Source organism: Mastomys coucha, unplaced genomic scaffold (assembly GCF_008632895.1).
Source record: "Mastomys coucha isolate ucsf_1 unplaced genomic scaffold, UCSF_Mcou_1 pScaffold3, whole genome shotgun sequence".
Taxonomy (NCBI): Eukaryota; Metazoa; Chordata; class Mammalia; order Rodentia; family Muridae; genus Mastomys; species Mastomys coucha.
The window spans coordinates 31416590-31423898 of NW_022196909.1; the positions used below are offsets into that span (position 1 = coordinate 31416590).

At 41.8% G+C, this 7309-nt stretch overlaps 1 long non-coding RNA gene across 3 annotated transcripts in view; it reads left to right on the forward strand.

Moving 5' to 3' along the window:
* LOC116074859 overlaps positions 1 to 7309 on the forward strand; it is an 8284-nt gene that overhangs the window by 491 nt on the left and 484 nt on the right. Inside the window, exons 1-4 of one of the 3 annotated variants that reach the window (XR_004112312.1) lie at positions 79 to 403; positions 1843 to 2189; positions 4414 to 4684; positions 4818 to 4934. This is a non-coding gene — a long non-coding RNA (uncharacterized LOC116074859). Of the gene's footprint in view, positions 1 to 78; positions 404 to 1842; positions 2190 to 4413; positions 4685 to 4817; positions 4935 to 7309 lie in introns of those variants that run through there. The other 2 variants (XR_004112310.1, XR_004112311.1) reach the window with 2 other exon arrangements.

The following is a 7309-nucleotide window of genomic DNA, read 5'->3' on the forward strand; positions in this document are numbered from 1 at the left end:
CTCTCTCTCTCTCTGTGTGTGTGTGTATGTATATATGTCTATCTGTCCGTCTGTCTGTCTGTCTATCTTTCCCTGTCTCTACTCCCTTCTCGACTCCCCTTCCCATGCCCTAAATAAACCCTATTCTATATTATACCCATTGTATGGCTGGTACCTCAAGGGGAAGGGATGCCTCAGCCCACTGAGGCATCCTTATCACCTCATCATCTCTCACCCTATAAAAACATATACCGCCTCCTCCCTTTTAATAAATTTAACACTGTGGCGACTTGGGTGTCATGAGACTTGGATTTAGAAACTCGCAGGTTCCCATTTCCTGCAACTCAGATTTACACACCTGCTGCCACATGGACCCTCCAGGCATCGGCTCACTAGACCTATCTATCCAAACACCGATGAATTGGTAAGCTCCTTCCCCATCAACCCCCACTGGTCAGAGTAAAAGGCTCCTGGTCCCAAGAAAGGGACAGCTACCCTCTTGGTCCTTGGGGAACGAGTTATCCACAGTCTTTATGACTGGCCTTCTCGCTGACTCCTTGTTCCAGGAGTTCCTTGTTCCCTTGGGTGAGATTTTTCTCCCTTCTCTGAGGTAGTTCCTTCTGTAGCTGCTGCAAAACCCCAGGCCTTAGGGAACCATTCTCCTTTTAGTTGCTCAGGGTGCTGGCCCAGAGCTTAGTCCCCACTTATCACATGACAGCCTGATGATCTGGCTTGGCTGTCATTTTTCTAGTTATTAATTTATCCTCAGGATAAGTGACTTAAATAATTCAATAAACTAATAAGTTCCATTCTCACCCAGAAGGGAAATGTCCTCACTGCCACTCCCAGGCCTCTGCTGGGACACCTCCTGGTCAAATTGACAGGGTAAATTAGGCCCCGATGTGCACAAAGCAATAACTCTACATGGATGCTTAATGACGCTTTAAAAAGAAAACTTTTACAACTCTTGCTAGTGATCCGAGAAATGGAAAGATTGCAAATGTAGGCTTTTCCCCTCCTCCTCCCCCCACCCCCGTTTTATTCTCTGTTCCTGGCTCCCTGCCCCTTTGCCTTTTAACAGCACTTTCCACATCTTTTTTCAGACTCACCTCACTCTGCCTCCACTAGCCTCTGCTCTCTATTTTCTGCCCCTCAGCTCAGCTTACAGGCACAGCATCTCACCCTCCCTGGATGCACTCACTCTCTAGCCCAGCACTGCGGCCATTGACTCGCTCGCCTGCTCTTCACCACTGCCTGTGGTAACAGGGAGAGACCCCTGTCCACCAGACAGAATGTGTCTATTTGTCTCTTTACGTTGTGTTTGTCTCTTTATATGTTTTTATCTGCTGATACATAGCCATCCCAAGTTATAACAAACACATGACTTTCCTCCAGGTGGGGCTATAGCTTCAGTGTCATCTTGACTGGGAGCAGTCCCATGACTGCCTTCCATTTCTGTTGTGGGCAGATAAGGTTTTCCTATGCCATTGCTTCAGGGTCATCTTAGCTAAGGGTGGTCACATGGCTGCCTGTAGCTTCAGCGCCATCTTGGTTAAGTGCATCTCATGACCATCTGCTATCTTTGTTATGGGCAGTTTTCACCTCACTGCCTCCTCACCTTAAAACAACCTGACCTGCAACCTGGTCTGCAAAGATACTTCAATTAAGATAAGGTTGTCATATGATTTCTATATTTGCCTTGGTAAATAATAATTTTAATGTTAATTTAAAATTTTTAAACAGTAAAAAGGTTTAAGATCATTGCCTTAAAGATGCCTTTTTTTGTTTGTTTGTTTGGTTGGTTGGTTGGTTTTGTTTTGTTTTACTACCATTAAGTTACAATATACTCTCTTTATTTGCTAGGTACATCCAGGACAGATAATTAAACAAACACAGACTGCCTAACTCAGACATGCTTAACAGATTCCGGTTCTTAATCTTGTCAGAAATCTGCTAAATGTAATATTAAATGTTTAAGCTTATTATGATAGACAAAGAGTCCCAAAGCCTAACAGTGACCACCACCACCACCACCCCACCACGACCCAAGGCCTCCAAGAAGATACAAGCACAACGACAAGACTGCACGGGTTGTGGTATGATAACCACTGAGAAACACTGCTCCATTCCCTTACCTGCTGCCAGGGCTCGTCCTAAACTGTAGACAGAGGAGACCTGGAGAATTAAATGCCTCATATTGCCTAAGACAGGTGAGTCATTTTCCCATGCTCCTCCCCAATGGGAAAAAAAATTCTTGTCTTCTGGGTCTATTGGCCAGACTGACTTCCCAATTGCAATGGCGACCACAGGACCAGGGAGAACCATTTAGGTAGTGGACTGTAGACTAACCTCTGTCATTTTAATTAATACCTGACATCTAGATTATAATTTGTTCTTCCCAGATTTCTGACTACATTGACAGCTAAGGTAACTATAGCTCTACAGCTAGAAAACAGACCTAACTCCTTACGCTAAGGTAATTCACCACCTTATTATCTCATTAGTCAATCTGTTAACTAGCTAAGACTGCCAGATCTCTTATCAAAAGAAAGACGGGTTTGTCTTACTCACAAACTTCATGGTAAAGGGTACACAAGTTCAGTATAACCTTTCACAGATGCAAATTTCTGCTTGTCCTTATCTAAACTCAGTTTCCAGTGACTAAAAGCTTCACATTGTGTCTCCTTGTTGTGTTGCTGTCCTAACAATCAATAGAGTTCTTACAAATTAGCCTAACCCTAATAAAACATTCCACTATACAACCCAACTTTTATAATCACAAGTTCAGTTTCCTTTAGTTATCTTCCAACTATAGACTTAAAGCATTTCTCATGCTAAATCTACACTATCAGCTATAGTTTAAAAGCTAAGTTTCCTTTGATTTTAACTATAGACTTTCTCACGTTAAATCTATATGGTCAACTATCATATTCGCAAGGTCATCAAATTTTTGAATTTCCATTGATTGTCTTTTAAATGTAAACTTAAAAATGTTTCTCACTTTATCAAATTTATGTACATTCAGTCTCCTAGACAAAAGGAAAAGGCCTTTCTTGGTCCTCCTGTTCCACGAAAGGTTTTTGTCTTCCCTAAGCTCATGTCAAAGACTGTTCATGCTGTTAACAAACTTAACTCTTTTATGAACTTATAAGCTCCAGAAAACCCACTTAGGTCCGCCTCTCCTGGACCAAACAGACTCCATCTAGACAAATACCCCTGCCAATCAATAGCCTAAGTTTCTACCTATTGCCTATTCCAGAGGATGAGATTCGTCTCTTGTTCCCTGGATTGGGACTCTCCTTGCCCTAATCACCAAGACCTAAGGGTTTCAAATGTACACCTATCAATGTTTTTTCTCCCAAACATACTTTACTTTATTCTCTACCTCTAGTGTGTGTGTGTGTGTGTGTGTGTGTGTGTGATATTCAGCATCTTGACAAGTCCAGGCATAATTCAAAATCTACATCCAGGACAGCCCCAGAGAAGCAACCCATAGATGCTCCAATCTCCTCTCACAGACAAAAGACATTTCTACTGGACCTCCTCCTTCCTACCCACAGATGTGCCTGGAGAACAAGAAAATAGCCAACTCTCCTAAGACTAGACCAGCATCCCCATTCCCATTTTCTTAGGTTTCATAGAGACATGTCACTCCAAAATCAGCAGAAAGTAGCTAAAGATCACGGTGACTTGATTCCTGCTTCACTATCACCTCTTTCTAGTAATCCAAAATGGAGGAATGTTGGTCTTCCTTCTAAGCTCTATCCAAACAGTTACCTGGCAGTAGCCAGGTAGACCTGACTTGCTATTAAAAGGGGCTGTTTGGCCTCCCCCCCCTCCCCTTCTTTCTCCCTCTCTTCTCTTCCTGACCCTTTTCTCTCTCTCCAGACCTTCCCCTTCCCTTTCTCCCATCTCCCTCCACAAGTTCCTGGCCAGCCTCTCTTCCCCTCCTCTTTCCCTCTCCTTCCCACCTCCCTCTCTCTCTCCACCCCTTCCTATGTCCTAAATAACTATATTCTATACTATACTCATTCCATGTCTGGTACCTCACAGGAAAGGGATGCCTCAGCATGGGCCCACTGAGGCATCCCTCTCATCTCACCATACCATGCCCTATCAAAACATATCCTGGGTCTTCCTTTTTATAAAACACAACACCAACATCTTGGTCTATTATTTTCCCCATACTTGTTTCTTCTATAAAGTTATTTTAATTCCTTTATTTCATTGATTATCAGCTTTATATTTTCTGAACTCAAAATTTTAGGAAAAGCAGGAATATAACATTAATCCACACCCTAAAAATCAAAAAACTGACCAATGATTATCATATAAACTTCACTCCACTCCCCTAAAGTGGGAAAGATTTACTGAAAGGGAACATGACTTATTATTTATTTCACAGGAATTAACATGATCTCACTCTGCTTATAGGTCTATGTGTATACAGGAAAGCATACCCCAGTCCTTGACAAGAGCTGTGTTAAAGCAGTTTCTGGAGCTTCTTTTAATTCTATGAGAAGTTGTGTTTGGAAATTGAGAAGATCTCTTGGAAAGCATTTGACCACCAGTCCACCATCTGCTTCCCAGACCCTAACAGCTGTATCTTACAATGCTCTAGGAAGGCTAAAGAGTCAAGGTTTCTATGAAACACCAGTGGCTACTATAATGGAAACATGTGGCCCAGCTATAAAGGCCACTAAAAGTACGTCAAACATTTACACCCGTATTAATGTCTATCGATCCACTTTATATTACCTCCTCCCCGGTATAGCCTGAGTATAATCTATAACACAACCTGGCAAGTCTTATCTATATCTGCTGCTTTGCATCTGCAGCTACATTGCTCCAGCATCCCCATCTGCAGCGGCATCCGAAAGAGGAGCAGCATCCTTCCTCAGGACGCCACTGTTACTCTACAAGGGCACTGTGAAGGTCATAGAGACCTAGAGCTGGTAGGAACACTGTAGTATGAGGGTCTCTCCCAAGTCTCCAAGGGCCACCACAAAGCAGAAATTGTCCTCTCCAGATTTGGAATTTGCCCTTATCAACAAAAAAATGCTGATCTATGGGTTGCATTAAACAAATGCAATGCAAGAGCTAGCCTGGAGCTATCTAGTATCTTGGTTGTTTTCATTTTAATCCTCTCATCCACTTAGCATATGCATGAAACCTTGATTATTTCCAGCCTGCAGCTTTTAGGCAGCGGCAAGAGGAAACAGCAGGAAACTGAAAAACTAAGAAGCCAATGAAAATGTAATGGGTCAACACAAAATCTTAGCACCTGTTGGTCTTTACTCACTCTTAGCAAGTCACTCCCTTTCTTCCCAGGAGACCCATGGCTAGTATTCCTGCATGGTGTGGGTTTTTCATGGTCTTTTACCCACGATCCAATGAGTATAATAAAGTTCCTTACACATTTATTCACATACTAATAAAAAAGCACGGATCGGCGCTCCGCGAGACTTGAATTCCAAAACAAATGTTTTGTGGAAACTCAATACTTAGAAAGCTGATTTCTGCATATTGATTTTATATGAACTTCAAAGGGCATAGGAAGAATACAAAGTGGAATTTTTAAAAAATATACCCACAGGTAACATGGACGTAGAGGAAGTGGTTGCTTTTAGTTTTTCCTGTTTCCAGCAATCTGAAAAGGCAAATGGATGCAGAAATTGTTTTAACCTCTTCCAGGTTATATCTGGATGATATCTGAATCCCACTGTCTGAATGAACTAGACTTAGAAGAATCTTATAAAGGATGAATGTCTCATTAGTCATTTTCATTTGTACCAGACTTCTTTTCCCAATTACAGGAGTAGCAGCAATAATGGTATATGAGGCATGCTGGGCATTGAACAGAGGCTAGACATGTGGTCAGTGCCCATGTCATCTTTATCTCCATTGCCTGCCTTAAATCTCATCACTACTCCCTGAGATCCATTCATTTACCGAACCCCTATTTTCTGGACAGACACAGAGACACTCTCACACCCACACATACACACACTCATGCACACCATCACATGCTCACAAATGCACACACACACACACACACACACACACACACACAGAGTAAATAAATGCAAAAATCCTTGACATTTCTAGTCCACAGATTACTCTGCATAAGAGTTTGGTGTAGGAACTTCTTCTATCCCAGTGGCTAATTCTAATTACACACACACACACACATAGACACACACACTGAAAGGCTGGAGAATTTTACAATTTTAAAATGAAAGCATTTAATAGAAATATATTGGTGAGAATGTATAATGTATAACCTTTACCTAAAAGGTCATGGAAAACCTCTGTAATGAGCCAGGAATGTAGACTAGCCAGTTTCAGGAACCTGCTGGCCACAAAGGCCCCCTTAGTTAGGTCCAAGAACAAAAAAAACAGGATATGAGCCATCTGGGTAGTTCTAGGGAACGGTCAGCCATAAAGTGAAAGCATTGACCAGACCACATTCTTGTGAATAATGAGGGTGTAGGATGCTCTCCTTATGACCCTGACTCAATCAGGGGTTGGGTCCTGTTAGAATTTTCCACTGTTCTCTTGTTATGTGTCCTTGGTTGCCCCTCACCCCCCTAGTTTGTGGTTTTTCCCTTTAAATACCCCTCACTTCTTGTGCTCGAGGTCGAGCTCCTCTGCCCCTGGGTTACGAGCTCGTCCGTCCGCAGTATACTGGTTTCCCCTGAATAAACCTCATGCAGTTGCATCAAGGTCGGTCTCTCATGAGTTATTGAGTGGTCATGTCATCCTGAGACTTGAGTGAGGGTCTCCCTAGCTCTAGGGGTCTTTCAACACACACACACACATATATATGTGTGTGTGTATGTATATAGGTATATGTATATATATACATATATATCAGTTGAAATATATATACACTATATATGTATACACATATATATACATACATATATACATATATATACACATATATTTATATACATGTATATATCAGTTAAAATATTGACTATAATAAAAGTCTTCCTATCGACAGAAGTATTCCATGTACTAGTTCCTCACATACATAGAGTAAAGCGAGGCGGCACGTTTTGCAGAGTGAAGTAGAGGAATTAAACTTGACTATTTGGGGAATATGATCTCACTAGAGAGTTAAAAACCCTATTTCCTGACTTAGGTTGTTCCATGGTCAAACTCCTACTGTAGCTTCATGGACAATAAACGGATTTTGTATTTGTTTTCTTCCAGGGAAGGAGTGGGTGGCTGATATGGAGGGCTGGGCTGCTACTCTTTCAGCCCAAGTGATTTCCTGGGGATCTTTGAGAATGGTTCTTTTAATAAGTTTTCAGTTGCTTTT